This window comes from Suncus etruscus, chromosome 7 (genome assembly GCF_024139225.1).
Source record: "Suncus etruscus isolate mSunEtr1 chromosome 7, mSunEtr1.pri.cur, whole genome shotgun sequence".
NCBI classification, from domain to species: domain Eukaryota; kingdom Metazoa; phylum Chordata; class Mammalia; order Eulipotyphla; family Soricidae; genus Suncus; species Suncus etruscus.
Window position 1 is genome coordinate 89307263 of NC_064854.1, and position 17304 is coordinate 89324566.

Consider the following 17304-nt stretch of genomic DNA (forward strand, 5'->3'; position numbering starts at 1 on the left):
TTTTTGGTTTTTGGGCCACACCCGTTTGACGCTCAGGGGTTACTTCTGGCTAAGTGCTCAGAAATTGCCCCTGGCTTGGGGGGACCATATGGGAAGCTGGGGGATCGAACCGCGATCCCTTCCTTGGCTAGCGCTTACAAGGCAGACACCTTATCTCTAGCGCCACCTTCCCGGCCCTCTTTCTTTCTTTTCTTTCTTTCTTTCTTTCTTTCTTTCTTTCTTTCTTTCTTTCTTTCTTTCTTTCTTTCTTTCTTTCTTTCTTTCTTTCTTTCTTTCTTTCTTTCTTTCTTTCTTTCTTTCTTTCTTTCTTTCTTTCTTTCTTTCTTTCTTTCTTTCTTTCTTTCTTTCTTTCTTTCTTTCTTTCTTTCTTTCTTTCTTTCTTTCTTTCTTTCTTTCTTTCTTTCTTTCTTTCTTTCTTTCTTTCTTTCTTTCTTTCTTTCTTTCTTTCTTTCTTTCTTTCTCTATTTCTCTCTCTTTCTTTTTTCTTTATTTCTTTCCTTTCCTTTTCTTTCTTTCTTTCTTTCCTTTTCTTTCTTTCTTTCTTTCTTTCTTTCTCTCTCTCTCTCTTTCTTTCTTTCTTTCTTTCTTTCTCTCTTTCTTTCTCTCTCTCTTTTCTTTCTTTCTTTCTTTCTTTCTTTCTCTCTCTCTCTTTCTTTCTTTCTTTCTTTCTTTCTTTCTTTCTTTCTTTCTTTCTTTCTTTCTTTCTTGCTTTCTTTCTTGCTTTCTTTCTTTCTTGCTTTCTTTCTTTCTTTCTTTCTTTCTTTCTTGCTTTCTTGCTTTCTTGCTTTCTTGCTTTCTTTCTCTCTCTTTCTTTCTATCTTTCTTTCTTTCTTGCTTTCTTTCTTGCTTTCCTTCTTTCCTTCTTTCCTTCCTTCCTTCCTTCCTTCCTTCCTTCCTTCCTTTCTCTCTCTCTCTCTCTTTCTTTCTTTCTTTCTTTCTTTATTTCTTTCTTTCTTTCTTTCTTTCTTTCTTTCTTTCTCTCTCTCTCTCTCCCCTTTCCTTCCTTCCTTCCTTCCTTCCTTTCTTCCTTCCTTCCTTCCTTCCTTCCTTCCTTCCTTCCTTCCTTCCTTCCTTCCTTCCTTCCTTCCTTCCTTCCTTCCTTCCTTCCTTCCTTCCTTCCTTCCTTCCTTCCTTCCTTCCTTCCTTTCTCTCTCTCTCTCTTTTTCTTTCTTTCATGCTATCTCTTCGACCCAAAAAACAGTTACACTCTTATTTCTAAGCCTCTCATTACCATTTTGATGTTGATAACCAAGGTCACTATATATGATAACAATTTATCTTTAGTAAAGAATGTAAATTCACTCTGCTGGTTTTACGCGTGTCCTGCAAGAGTGGGGGTAGGTTTTAAATAAAACAGTAGTTATAACAAAAGAATTTTGCACTAATTGACTGATCATCAATGGCCTGATTAATTAGTTTTAACTACAAGAATTAAAGTCTTTAGAGTCTGGGAACAGGTCCCCTATTACCAAATAAAGTACTTAAATCTGGTAAAATCTGATGGCATCCTTTGAAGGTAAATTACACCTCAAAGTTTTCTGAGGTAATCATTGACAAGTTTGAGTCAACACTACTTTCAGCTAGATTAAGACCAGCGCTGATGGGTGGGGCATGCCAGCTTATTAAATTAGTATTTAAAACTAACATTAAGGCTCAAAGGTGGAAATTATGAAAACTGCCCTTTTTATTTAAATTTAAATTAATATAGATAATTAAATGCTAGATGTTTATTAAAGACACTTAAAATTAGTATCCTAGACCTCCCAGTTTTAGGATAACAATAAAGTATCATTATAATCATATAGCATTTCTATTATTATTCTGACCAATGGTAATATCATGCTTTAATAAAGTTATTATATGATGAAGATTAAATTAAAACTGTCAATTAAATTAAGTTCTTAACAATATCATGCATTCACAATTTAGCAATATTATCTAAAAAGGTGGATCATAATTAATTGCAACATTATTCAAACAATTCTTATTTCTTAAACACTTCTATTAAAGTTAGAGAAATTTGGAAACTTTAAAAAAAAAAACAGACCTTATTTCCTTAACTGGTTTTTGCATGCAAACATGTGTTCACTGGGGAGATTCTCTCCCCCTCAGGAAAATGAGGAAGTTCTAAAACCTTGAATCAGCTTGGATTTAAAAGGCAAGCATATTTTTGCAGCAGTTTTGTCTTGAACAAACGGCTGGTTAAAGTTTACATATCTATAATATATTTAGTCATAGTAAAAAGCACTCACTGTTTCAACACACGACTCCAACATACAATCCCAATGCACACTCAAACTTTCAGCACATAAATTGACAAACAATTTAAAGATGAGTTACAGATTAAAGATATGAGATGAGAAAAATATGTGGAAAATTTTTAGACGTCTCCAAACTTTCCCACCAGATCTTTGTAGGCTATATATCAGAAAAAAGTTTTTTGGAAAAGAAGGCCTCTTTAGAAGAGTAAGAGCCAGCTCTAGTTAAATAGTAGTTTAAGAAGAGGAAGAATAGAAGAAATTATTAAGTCCATTTATTTCTTTCTTTAAATTCTTAGTTGATAAATTCCTATTTTTGTTGCATCAGATATTTCATGTAATTTTCTTTTTTTGTCCCCCAATTCACAATACAGATCAGGCAAAGGGCCTGGATAGAGGTGTATATGAAGTGCTTTTACTGTACTGCCTCATTCTATACAGTCAGTGTAAAGAACACAGCCTGTGGTTAGAATTGGGAGGCCTTATCTGTTTTTTTCTTTTTCTATAGTTAACAAAACAAGACTATTATTTTTACATAACATTGAGCAGAGACTTATAGTAAAACTTCACTTATTTTTAAATGTTAGTTACCATAATGTTTAGACACATTTTAGTTTATCTCTTCCACACAAGGTAAATAATAAGTGAGGTAGAATATAGGGCTGGAAAGTTCCTTTGCTTACACCATGCCAAGTTAAAATAATTGCACTTTTAGCCCCATTATTTGCTAATACTAGGCCCAATAAAAAAAGATGAAACATGTACAATAGCCCAAGAATAGGGCCAGTCCATTTGAGAATTCAAGAAATATCCTTACTTGTATCCAAAAGTCCTAATATTTTCTTTCCCTGAATTATTATAGATATTAAAATTCTTTTACTTCCTAGTTCTTAATTTCTATAAAGCAAAGGTTGCCCTAAGACTCCACATATTTCTCAAACATTACAAAAGAACAAAACTCTGCAGCACCAGAAGCTGCAGTATATGGACTGGTTATTTCTATAAAATTTCTAATACTTTGCATAGGAGGAGCAGAAGCCAAAGCCAACAGAGGTCTATTCTAAAGGCTTTTTTCTCCAGTTTTTACGTCCTTTTACAGGATTTATAATCACAGAAGGCCCATGATTTTCTAATTTAGCATTTAGAGCCATAGGTTCTAATTCAGGTCTATCACATGTAAGATTACTAATCTGTCTCCATATAGAAGAGGATATTGCCAGATGGGCGTTTTTTGTGTGTGTGTGTGTCTTTTTGTTCATGAGACTCCAGAATGTCCATCCTATACTTTAAATAGCCAGGGACTAACTTTATGTACATACAACCTGGAAAATTGACTTTAATTGTTGTTTAGTTAATGTAGTTATGAAGTTCTACAGTAAACATTAGAAAAAATCTGTTTACCTTCTTGTCTTAAACCTGTTGCTGTTCAGGGAGTCGTAGGCACTCTGATGAGGTTCCTGCTTCATGCACCTAAAAATAAAAATGAAACAAAAATAAGAAGAAAAGAAAAGAGGGGGACAGCTTGCTTTCCTCGATGGCCCCTAAATGCTGAGTGCCAAATGCTGCAGGTGTCTTGCATCCCAGCATCTCTAGTGGGGAGAAAATCCATCATGAGAGAAAAACAGGTAACACGAGTGGCCGAATATGAGATATGAAATAATGAAACCACACACTGAAGATGTGTTTACCTCACATACTCTGTGTGTGGTTTCATTATTTCATATTTTATATTCAGCCGTTCATATTACCAGTTTTCCTCTCGTGAAGAATTTGATTCCAATTACAGAGGCTGAGCTGCCAGACTCCTGCTGCACTCTGTATTCCATAAAAGCTGAACAGAGGACTGAGCACCAGAAAGCAACATACCTGGTGGCTGGATCAGATGCAGCAGTCATTTACTCAGATATCAGAAAAAGTAGAGGAATAAGTGATGGCACCTGGAACTGGATGAGATGCAGTAGTAAGATTGAGTCTAATCACTTGTCACTGAAGCTGGATAAGTGTCAGCATGCCCTATACCAGCATATAAGACTATGTCAGACTTTTAAGAAGATTTTCATGGGTTAAAAAGTCATTTACCCTTTCCTGAGGTGAGTCTTTCCTGCGCAGAGACTGTGGAATTAGCTTACTCTGCTGGGCCTCTGAGCACGGCAGACATCTTTGGCCTTTGCTCTGCTTGCTTTGGCCAGGGAAATTTGATCCTCTCTGGCATCTTTCCCAGAGGGCTCATCTTCTCCTGAGGTGAGTCATCCCACCCACAAGAGGTGGAGCCAGAGGAGTGCATCCATGAAGCTTCACAACCAAGCACTCCACCTAGCCAATGAATACCACTACAACATGTAGAAAAATCCACAATATAGGCATTATAATGGGGAAACAATGCAGACCAAAAACCAGGGATAGAGAATAAAGATAGTAACTCTGATGACCGGAAAATGGCAAACCACTTAGTTTCTCAGATATAAAGTTTAAAGAAGATATATGGAGGACGTTCACAAAACTCAAATCCAAATGGATTAAAGACCTTGATATCACACCTGATACCATAAGTTATATAGTACAACACGTCAGTAAAACACTCCATGACACTGAGACTAAAAGCATCTTCAAGGAGGAAACTGTACTTTCCAAACAAGTGGAAGCAGAGATCAACAGATGGGAATACATTAAGCTGAGAAGCTTCTGCACCTCAAAAGAAATAGCGCCCAGGATACAGGAGCCACCCACCAAGTGGGAGAAACACTCATCAGATAAGGGGCTAATATCCAAAATATACAGGGCACTGACAGAACTTTACAAGAAAAAAAAAAACATCTGATCCCATCAAAAAATGGGGAGAAGAAATGAACAGACACTTTGATAAAAAAGAAATACAAATGGTCGAAAGGCACATGAAAAATGCTCCTCATCACTATTCATCAGGGAGATGCAAATCAAAACAATGATGAGATACCATCTCACACCACAGAGATTGGCATACATCACAAAAAATGCGAACAATCAGTGCTGGCGGGGATATGGAGAGAAAGGAACTCTTATCCACTGCAGGTGGGAATGCCGGCTAGTCCAACCTCTATGGAAAGTGATATGGAGATTCCTCCAAAATCTGGAAATCAAGATCCCATATGACCCAGCTATACCACTCCTAGGGATACCCTAAGAACACAAGAATACAATACAAAAAACTCTTCCTCACATGTATATTTATTGCAACATTATTCACAATAGCCAGGCTCTGGAAACAACCAAGATGCCCTTCAACAGACGAAGGGCTAAAGAAACTGTGGTACATATACACAATGGAATATTATGCAGCCATCAGGAGAGATGAAGTCATGAAATGTTCCTATACATGGATGTACATGGAATCTATCATGCTGAGTGAAATAAGTCAGAGGGGGAGAGAGAGACGCAGAATATTCTCACTCATCTATGGGTTTTAAGAAAAATAAAAGTCATTTTTGCAACAATCCTCAGAGACAATGAGAGGAGAGCTGGAACTTCCAGCTCACTTCATGAAGCTCACCACAAAGAGTGGTGAGATTATGGAACTACCATAATCATGTGAATGAATGAGGGAACTGGAAAGCCTGTATGGAGTACAGGTGGGGGTGGGATAGAGGGAGATTTGGGACATTGGTGGTGGGAATGTTGCACTGGTGAAGGGGGTGTTCTTTACATGACTGAAACCTAATCACAATCATATTTGTAATCAAGATGTTTACATAAAGAAAAAAATCTAAAAATAAAGAAATAAAAAAAGAAAGCATAGATCGAGTTGAACAGAACACTAATAAGAATCAAGAGAATATGAAGATAGAAATCAGAAAACTCCAAATTTAAATAACAAGTCAAATTACAGGTCTGAAAAACTCAGTAGATGGAATGAAAAACTCAATAGAAAGCCTCTTGAACAGGGTAACAACAACTGAAGATAGAATTAGTGAGCTGGAAGATGTGATGAAAAATAAGTCCATACAGCAGAAGAGATTGGGAAAAAAGCCACAAAGTAAATGATCACACAGTAGAAAAATTACTCTAAGACTAAGAACAGATGAAAGCAGAAGTCTTTGATAAGCTCAACAGAAACAACTTAAGAATCATTGGCATCCCGAGACCCAGGAAGAAAATCTCCAGGAAAAATCAACAGTCAAGAGCATCAACATAGAGAAACTACCAAAGCTAAAATATACATGCGACCAAATCCCGCACGTCTAAGGGTGCCAGCTAAAAAAGACCCCAGGAAAGCACCCCAAGACACATCCTAGTAAGAATGATGACTCCCATAGAGAGAGACAGAATACTGAAAGCAGCAAGAACAAAGAGGGAAATTACATTCAAAGTAGCATCCTTGAGATTTACAGCAGACATGTCACAATAAACACTCAAGGCCAGAAGGCAGAAGGTACATAGTGACAAAACTCAATGAAATAAATGCTTTGCTTAGAATACTGCAAACAGCAGAACACACTTGCAGTTTTAAAGGAAGTATATATAGCTTCACAGATAAACAACTGCTCAGAAACTTTACAGACTCAAAACCAACCTTAAAAGAATAACTGAAAGGTCTACTTTAAGACATGACTGACCAACATACAAACCAAAATTCTACACAAAGATGGCACTAAATCCCATGACAATTATCTCTCTCAATGTTAATGGACTAAATGCAGCCATTAAGGACACAGAGTGACTAAATGGATCAAAACACTGAATACAACAATCTGCTGCCTACAAGAAGCACACCTGAATAATCAGAACAAACATAGACTCAAAATCAAAGGCTGTAGGAAAATCATCTAAGCAAAAAATACCCTTAAAAAAGCTGGAGTGTCCAGAGTAATATCAGATGACACAAACTTTACACTCAGAAAATGTTGCAAAGGACTAAGATGGAAATTTTGTACTAATCAAGGGATGTACAGCAAGAAGAAAATACTCTCCTAAACATATATGCACCCAACAAGGGACCAGGAAAGTATTTAATACAATTGTTGACAAATCTAAAAAAGGATATCAAAAATAACAAAATAATTGTGGGAGACCTCAACAATGCCCTGTCACTTAATAAGTCAACCAGATTAAAACCCAACAAAAATATACTAGACCTGAAAAGAGAAACGGAAGAAAGAGGACTAGTAGATACATATATGAAACTCCATCCCCATAAACTTTGATACACATCCTTCTACAATGTACAAGGATCATTCTCCAGGATAGACCACATTCTAGCACATAAAATATACAGGCATAAAATCAAGTAATCAAGTGGTTAGACGTAACTTGAACTAGCTAGTCCTGCCTCCCAGTTAGAGGAGTTAAGAAGGGAGGCACCAAGACCAACAGGGGCAAGACTACTAAGTAGTAGGCTAGGTACAGAGGGGACCACATATTCTAGCAGCCCTAGGAGTGAGGGAAGAGGATATGGGAGGTAGGACAAAAACGGAGGTGTAGGGAGGACAAATTGGTGATGGGAATCCCCTATGATTTTATGTAAATATGTGCCTAAAATATTATTGTCAACAATATGTAAGCCACTATGATCAAAATAAATATTATATTAAAAAATCAAGTTGTTAGAAATTTTGCGGATACCTTCGCTGACCACAAGGCTCTGAAATTAGATGTGAATTACAAAAGTACACAGAAGAAAAAATGTAACACTTGAATATTAAAGTGCCTATCATTAAACAACCAGTGGGTCCGAGATATAATCGAAGAGAAAATCAAGAATTTCCTGGAAACAAATGACAATGAAGACACAAACTATCAGAACCTATGGGACACAGCAAAAGCGATACTGAGAGGAATATCTATAGCTTTGCAAGCATACATCAGGCAGGAATAAGAGGCATACCTGAATAGCTTAATTATACAGCTTATAGAATTAGAAAAAGATCAACAAAAGAAAACAAAAACAGGGAAACAGAAGGAAATAACAAATCTAAGAGCAGAAATCAATGAAGTAGAAACCAAAAAAACAATCCAAAAGACCAATGAAAGCAGAAATTGGTTCTTTGAAAAAATAAACAATATTTATAGACCATTGGCAAATTCATTGGCAAAAAAAGAGACAGAGAGAAACTTGATTATCTGTATAAGAAATGAAACAGGGGAGATCACTACAGATTGAGAGATTCAAAGGGTATTCAGAGACTACTTTGAGAAACTCTATGCCACTAAATATGAGAACCTGATAGAAATGGATAAATTCTTGGACTCATAACCTGACACGTTTGAAAAAGGAGGATGTAGTGTCTAAACCCCTATAACTATTGAAGAAAATAAAACTGTAATCACAAGTCTGACCAAAAACTAAAGCCCAAGCTCAATTCGATTGATGAATAAATTATTTCAAACATTTTAAGAGGAACTAGTATCAATACTGACCAGGCTATTTTATAAAATTGAAAAAAAAATGGTATACTTCCAATACTTTTTATGAAGCCAACAACGCCTTGATAGCAAAACCAGACAGACATCCTGCCAAAAAAAAGAAAGAAAGAAAGAAAGAAAGAAAGAAAGAAAGAAAGAAAGAAAGAAAGAAAGAAAGAAAGAAAGAAAGAAAGAAAGAAAGAAAGAAAGAAAGAAAGAAAGAAAGAAAGAAAGAAAGAAAGAAAATTACAGAGCAATATCCCTGATGAACACAAATGCAAAGGTTTTCAACAAATTCTGGAAAATAGTATCCAATGCCTCATCAAGAAGATCATTCACTATGATCAAGTAGATTTCATCCCAGGAATGCAAAATGATTTAAGATACATAAATCTATCAACATAATACACAACACCAACAACAAGAAAAATAAAAATCATGTGATTATATAAATAGATGAAGAGAAAGCATTTGAAAAGGTCCAACACCCATTCTGATAAAAACTCTCAGCAAGATGGGAATGAACGAAACTTTTCTCAATATAGTTAAGGCAAAACAATCCCAAATATTATCCTCAGTGGAGAAAAACTAAGAGCCTTTTGTCTAAATTCTTGTACAAGACAAGGCTGTTTTTTCTCACCATTCCTATTTAATATAGAACTGAACGCACTTGCTATAGTGATTAGGCAAGTAAAAGATATCAAGGGAATCCAGATAGGAAAGGAAGAAGTCAAACTCTCACTGTTCAGAGATGACATAATATTATACTGAGAAAATCCTAAAGTCTTTACCAAAAAAGCTTCTAGAAATAACAGACTCATAAAGCAATGTGGCAAGCTATGAAATTAAAACACAAAATGAATGGACTTCTTATACACCAATAATGATAGGGAAGAAATGGACACTAAGAAAACAACCCCATTTTCATTACTGCCATACAAACTAAAATATCTAGGAGGCAACTGACTAAAAACGTGAAGGACCTATAGAAAGAAAACTATAAACCCCTGCACCAAAAAATAAGAGAGGACAGGCGGAAATACCCTGCTCATGGATTGGCAGGATTAACTTTATTAAAATGGCAATATTCCCCAAACCATTGTACAGCTTTAATGCGACTTCTTTAAAGATACCCATGACATTCTTCAAAGAAGTGGATAAAAAACATATGAAATTTATTTGGAACAATAAACAACCTAGAATAGCTAAAGCAATCCTTGGAAAAAGAAATATGGGAGGCATTAATTTCCCCAATTTTAAACTGTATTACAAATCAGTAGTTATCAAAACAGAATGATATTGGAATAAAGACACTCTCAGAACAGTGGAGTTGTCTTGAAGACTCAGAGAATGTTCCCCAGATATACAATCACTGAATTTTTTATAAAGAAGCAAGAAATCCTAAATGAAGCAAGGAAAGCCTCTTCAACAAGTGGTGTTAACACAACTGGTTAGCCACTTACAAAAAGGGGAACTCTGACTCCCATCTAACACTATGTAAGAAGGTAAACTCCAAATGGATTAAATACCTTAATATCAGACCTGAAACCATAAGGTATATACAACAACACATAGGTAAAACACTCCATGATTGAGACTAAAGCATCTTTAAGGAGGAAAAACCACTCTCCAAGAAAGTGGAAGCAGAGATAAGCAGATAGGACTATATTAAGCTGAGAAACTTCTGAACATCAAAGGAAGTAGTGCCACTCACTGAGTGGGAGAGCTATTCACCCAGTACCCATCAGAAAAGGGGTAATATCCAATATATATAAGGCAATGATGGAACTTTACAAGACAAAACCATCCTATCCATAAATGGGGAGAAGAAATGACAGAAACTTTCTCAAAGAAGAAATACAAATGGGTAAAAGGCACATAAAATATGTTCTACATCACTAATCATCAGGGAGGTGCAAAGCAAAGCAACTATGCTGCACCATTTCACGCTACAGAGATTGGCACACATCAGAAAGAATGAGAACAAGCAATGATGCTGGGGATGTGGAGAGAAAGGAACTCTTTTTCACTGCTGGTGGTAATGGTGTCTAGTCCAACCTTTATGGAAAGTGATTTCCAAAAACTGGAAATTGAACTCATAATTTAGCTATGCCACTCCTAGGGATATACCTTGGGAATACAAAAATACAATAAAAAAATCCCTTTCTTACATCTATATTCATTTCAACACTATTAACCATAGCCAGACTCTGGAAACAACCAAGATGCCCTTCAACAGATGAATGGCTAAAGAAACTATGGTACATATACACAATGGAATATTATGCAGCAGTCAGGACAGATAAAGTCATGAAATTTTCCTATACATGGATGTACCTGGAATCTATTATGCTGAGTGAAATAAGTTAGAGGGAGAGAGATAGACGCAGAATAGTCTCACTCATCTATGGGTTTTAAGAAAAATGAAAGACATTTTTTTCAATAATTCTCAGAGACAAAAGAGAGGAAGGCTGTAATGTCCAGCTCATGACATGAAGCTCACCACAAAGAGTGATGAGTGCTGTTAGAGAAATAACTATAACTACATTGAGAACTATTCTAACAATGTGAATGAATGATGGAAGTAGAAAGCCTGTCTAGAGTACAGGCAGTGTTGGTGATGGCAATGTTGCACTGGTGAAAGGGGGTGTTCTTTAGATAACTGAAACCCAACTACAGTCATATTTGTTATCAATGTGTTTAAATAAAGATATTATTTTTAAAGTCATCTTTTATGCCAGAAAATACAGTATGTCATATATTATATAAATAATATACAAAATTAAATACTGTGATGCTATAAGCAATAACTAATCATTCTTGTATGAATTTGAAGTGAAGTAAGTCATAAAAGGACATATATCTGATGTTTTCAGTAATCTGTAGTGTATAGAATAAATATTCCAGGAGAAAGTAGTTATCAAAGCACCATAACTTATTGGTTATATATCACAGAAATGTAAACATAGGGTAAAGATAGTAAAATTTCTGGGGAAAGAAGGATGACACATTCTAGAAGTAGATAGTTTTGTCGAGACAGCTACATACAAGATCAGGAGTCCTGGAGTAATCTGTGGTACAGAGGTAAGATTTTTCTACACACCTCAAACTCTAACCCAAACACTATTATAAGCAGAAGCTTCAAGATACTATTATTAAACTTAAAAATTATTTCTTTCAAGAAGGCAGAGGAGAAATAGGAAATAATCTGAGCTCAACGGTGGATGGATACAATCATTGATTGTAATGGAACTTGAATTGAAAACATTGTTATGTCTGAAACATTGTCAACAACTTTCCAAACAATGGAGTACACATTTAAAAAATAAAAGTAGAATATCTAAAAAATAGGGCCGGAATGGTAGCACAGCCATAAGGTGTTTGCCTTTCACGTGGCTGACCCAGATGGATGCAAGTTTGATCCCATGCATCTCATATGTTCCCCTTGCCAGGAGCGATTTCTGAGAATAGAGCCAGGATTAATCTCTGAGCGCCACCAGATGTTGCCCAGGAAACAAAGACAAACAAAAAAGAATATCTGATAAAAATAATTTACACAATAAGTAAGCAACAAATAACTAAAGTTTAAATAAATGATTTGTCTATAAAACTTAGTTTAGCTGAAGGTTTGGTATGGGTTAGAGGAATTTTTGAGACATTAGTGGAGAGAATAGGACACACTGGAGTATGCTTTGGAATAATTTTATTCATAAAATTATATAAAGAAAAGAAATATAATAGTATTGCGGTACTTGAGGTAATAAAATGAACTGAATAAGGTAATTTTTAAAGAAATAAAAATTTCCTTTCTGTAGCAAAGTAGCTTTGAATGCTGGAGATTATTATTATTATTATTATTATTATTATTATTATTATTATTATATTTTGGGACACAGCCGGTGACACTCAGAGTTTACTCCTGGCTATGCATTCAGAAATCTCTCCTGGATTGGGGGATCATGTGGGATGCGAGGGGGTTGAACCACAGTAGGTCCTAGTGCGTGCAAGGCAGAAGCCTTATGCTTTGCACCACAGCTCTGGCTGCATATTATTTTTTAGGAGGCCTGGATTCAACTCCTGCCATAACACAATTCCTCCAGCATAACTAGGTGTAACATACCACCATAAAACATTTCTAATTTTAGTACTTTTTAATTTTATTTTTTATTTAATTTTATTTTAATTAATATTTTTATTTAAACACCTTGATTAAAAACATAATTGTGGTTGGGTTTTAGTCATGTAAAGAACACCCCCCCTTCACCAGTGCAATATTCCCATCACCAATGTCCCAAATCTCCCTCCTCCCCCCCACCTACGCTCATACTTTAGACAGGCTTTCTACTTCCCTCATTCATTCTCATTGTTAGGATAGTTCTCAATGTAGTTATTTCTCTAACTACACGTATCACTCTTTGTGATGAGCTTCAGAAAGTGAGCTGGAACTTCCAGACCACCTCTCATTTGTCTCTGAAAATTATTGCAAGTATGTCTTTCATTTTTCTTAAAACCCATTGTATTTGTTCATGGAGTATTACATGTATATATGTAATATATTACATGTATATATGCATATTTATATATATGTCCCTCAGAAAAGTGCTAACATCATTTAGTGTTTATCCTTCATTGTCTGGCTTACTTCATGTAACATAATATTTTGTAGATCCATCCACATTGCTGCAAAATTCATGACTGTATCATTTCTAACTGCTACATAGTATTCCATTGGGTATAAATACCACATATTCATGATCCACTCACCTGTTGTTGGATACCGAAGTTGGTTCCAAATCTTGGCTATTGTACTGAGATCTGCGATTAATAGTAGAGTGCACACATATTTGGGGATAAATGTCCTTCTGACTTGAGAATAGATACCCAGAAGAGCAATTGCTGGGTCATATGGCAGCTCAATTCTGAGTTTACCGAGCACTCTCCACACTGTTTTCCATAGGGGTTGGACCAGACAGCATTCCCACCAACAGTGGATGAGAGTTCCTTCCTTACCACATCCCTGCTAACAGAGATTATTCCCGTTACTTTTTGTGAGTCATTCTCATTGGTGATTTGGATTTCCCTAATGATGAGTCAAGGTCAGCAGTTTTACATGTGTCTTTTGGTCATCTTTCGGTCTTTCTCAAGAAAGTGTTTATTGATTTCTTCTCCCCATTTTTCTATGGCTTTATTAGATTCTTTAGAGCTCACCTTTCTGAGTGCTTTAAATCTTAGATATCAGCTCTTTATCTGACATGTTGAGTGCAAAAATTTTATCCCGTTTTGTTAATTGTCTTCTAGTATTAACTAGGGTTTCTTTTGCAATGCAGAAACTTTTTAGTTTGATGTAGTCCCATTTATATAGATTTGATGCTAAAGTTCTTGCCATTGGCATTTTATCTTCAAAATACTGTTTGATATATATGTCTTCGAGTATTCTGTCTATTTTTCCTCAATAAACTTTATTGATTCTGGTCTAATTTCAAGCTCTTTAATCCAATTTGTGTTGACTTTTTGTATGGTGTATGGAACGGATCAATATTTAGTTTAATATGGGTGGTTATCCAGTTGCTCATACACCATTTGTAGACTTCTAAAACTATGTTGCATAAGAACGACAACATTGGACAACCTTGCCTAGTTTCTGACCTTAATGGAAATGCTTTCAGATTTTTGCCATTAAGTATATGTTAGCTGTGGGCATTACATAGATAGCTGTAATTATCTTGAGGAAGGTTCCCACCAGTCCTATTTTGCTGAGTGTTTTCATCACGAATAGGTTTTGGATTTTCTCAAACAACATATCTACATCAATTAATATAATCATGTGATTTTTGTCTTTCTTGTTGTTGATATGGTCTATGATGCTGCTTGATTTGCATTTGTTAAACCATCCTTGCATCCCTGGTATCAAACCCACTTGGTCATGGTGTATAATTATTTTGATGTAGTGCTGGATTCAGTTTGCTAAGATTTTGTTGAGGATTTTTGCTTCTATGTTTCTTAGTGAGATTGGTCTGTAGTGGTCTTTCTTGGTGGTGTCTTTGCCATCTTTGGGAATGAGTGTGATAGTAGCCTAATAAAAGGAATTAGGAAGGATTCCTGACTTTTCAATGTTTTGGAACAGCCTGTGGATCAGTGGTAGTAATTCTTCTCGGAACGTTTGATAGAATTTTCTTGTAAAACCATTCTGGACCTAGACTTTTGTTCTTGGGGACTTTCTTAATTATTTATTCAATTTCCTCAGATGTGATTGTCCAATTTAGGCTTTCTACATCCTCCTTATTCAGTCTTGGAAGATGATATTTTTCCAGAAATCTGTCTGTTTCTTCTGGGTTCTCTAACCTGACTGAGTAAACTTGTTCATAATAAATCCTCATGATGTGTTGGATTTCATGGGGTTCGGTTGTAATCTCTCTCTTTTCATTTGTGATCCTATTTATTTGGGTGTTTTTTATCATTTTTTTGGTGAGTCTTGCCAGTCGTTTGTCAATCTTATTTATTCTTTCAAAACACCAACTCCTTGTCTCATTGATTTTTGTATTGTTTTCTTTGTTTATTTCTGTTCTGGTTTTTATTATTTCTTGTCTTCTGATTTTGTTTGTTTGTTTTTTTGCTGCTGTTTTTCCAGATCCTTAAACAGTCCCTTTAAACTGCTGATTTTGTCATAATCCTCTTTCCTGTCATAGGCCTGTATTGCTATGAGTTTAACCCTAATTACTGATTTTGGTATGGCCCACAGATTTTGGTAAGTTGTCTCTTTATTATCGTTTTTCTTAAGGAATCCTTTTATTTCTTCCTTGAGTTCCTCTTTGACCCAGATGTTGTTGAGCAGCATGTTGTTTAATCTCCAGGTGTTGAATTTTCTCCATAGCTTCTTTTTATAGTCAATCTTGTTCTCTGTTGCATAGTGATCTGATAGGGTACTTATAATAACCTTTATATTTGTGACTTTATGCAAGTTAGAATTATATTCTAAAGCATGGTCTATTCTAGAGATGGTATCCATGTGCACTTGAGAAGAATGTATATTCTGCTTTCTGGGGGTGGAGGGCCTATATAAGTATATTATCCCTAGTTCTTCTAATTTCTAATTTAGGGCTCTTATTTCTTGGCTAGTTTTCTCTTTGGTGGATCTTTCCAGTGATGATAGTGGAGTATTGAAATCTCCTACTACTATCAATTACTTTCCATATGTTTATTCAGGTTTGTGAGCAAATGCCTTACATATATTGCTGTCTCTGCTTTTTGTACAAAATATTTACCAGTAGTCCTTGCCTAGCATTCCACTGATCAGTAAGTAGTGACCCTCTTTTTCTCTGATCACGTTCTTGAGTTTGAATGCAATTTTGTCTGAAATGGTAATGGTTGTCCCAGCTCATTTTTATTTCCATTGGCTTGAATAATTGATTTCCATCCTTTTATTCTAAGCCTCTGTCTATCATGTACTTGTAGGCATGTATCTTGCAGGCAGCAGAAATCCGGTTTTTGTTTTCTAATCCAAGTCTCTACTATGTTTCTTTTACTGGAAGATTTTAGTTCATTGGCATTTAAGAAGATCATTGATAAGAGAGGGCTCTTGTGCAGTTCTATTGTTTAGAGTGGTTGTAGTTACAATCAGGGATTTGGATTGTGTAATTCATCTCTGAGTATAACATTTAGAATTGAGAACATAAAAACCGGCAGCTTTTGCAGAAGCCGGGTCCCCTGTCTGTGACATCAGGTGGGGAAAATCCACGAAACTACGCATGCCCAGTGGGGCCCAACTGTGAAAAACTGTGAGTTCTACCTGTGTATGTCTGTCTACTGTCCTCTTGCGTGAAACTCTTGGGAGTGGGGTGAACGGAGGCTCCAGAAAACTCACTCTCCCAGAGGCCATTTTCAAGGTGGGACTCCAGAACATAAAAACCGGCAGCTTTTGCAGAAGCCGGGTCCACTGTCTGTGACATCAGGAAGGGAAAATCCAAAAAACTACGCCTGCTCAGTGGGGCCCAGCTGTGAAAAACTGTGAGTTCTACCTCTGTATGTCTGCTACTGTCCTCTTGCATGAAACACTTGGGAGTGGGACGAACAGAGGCTCCAGCAGAGCATGGCCGCGTAGCGAAGCGAAGCGGCCATGTGCTCTTTCTAAGAAAAGAAAACCATTGCAACAAGAAGAAAAAACCACACTAAGAACTGTGCTAGATCAAAGAAGCAAGCATTTCTCTCCGGACTGTCTTCTCTGTTGCATGCTCGCGCCTAAGTTTTGATCCAGTGTGAGGCTTCATCCACAGAGGACTCCCATCCCTTAGAGGCAAGTCAGCCCATGCAGAAAGGGCAGAGCCAGAGGAGTGTGCTGCCTGCATTATATAGCCAATGAATACCACCACAACATGTACAAAAACCCACAATACAAGTGTGACTATGAGGAAACAACGCAGGCCAGCATCAGACATAGAGAATGAAGATGACAATTCTGATGACCAGATAATGACCAACCAACTAATTAAACTCTCAGATAAGGACTTTAGACTAGCAATATGGAAGATGCTCAAAGAACTCAAAGAAACCATGGATCGAGTTGAACAGAACACTAATAAGAACCAAGAAAATATGAAGACAGAAATCAGAAAACTCCAAACTGAAATAACATGTCAACTAACAAGCCTGAAAAAGTCAGTAAACGAAGTGAATG

The 17304-nt window shown here is 36.2% G+C and overlaps 1 non-coding gene across 1 annotated transcript; it reads right to left on the bottom strand.

Annotated features, from left to right (window-relative positions):
* Window positions 1-2607: 2607 nt before the first annotated feature.
* LOC126014806 (small nucleolar RNA SNORA51) lies at window positions 2608-2740 on the bottom strand. Its single transcript, XR_007497797.1, has one exon. It is a non-coding gene; the product is annotated as a small nucleolar RNA SNORA51 (small nucleolar RNA).
* Window positions 2741-17304: the final 14564 nt, after the last annotated feature.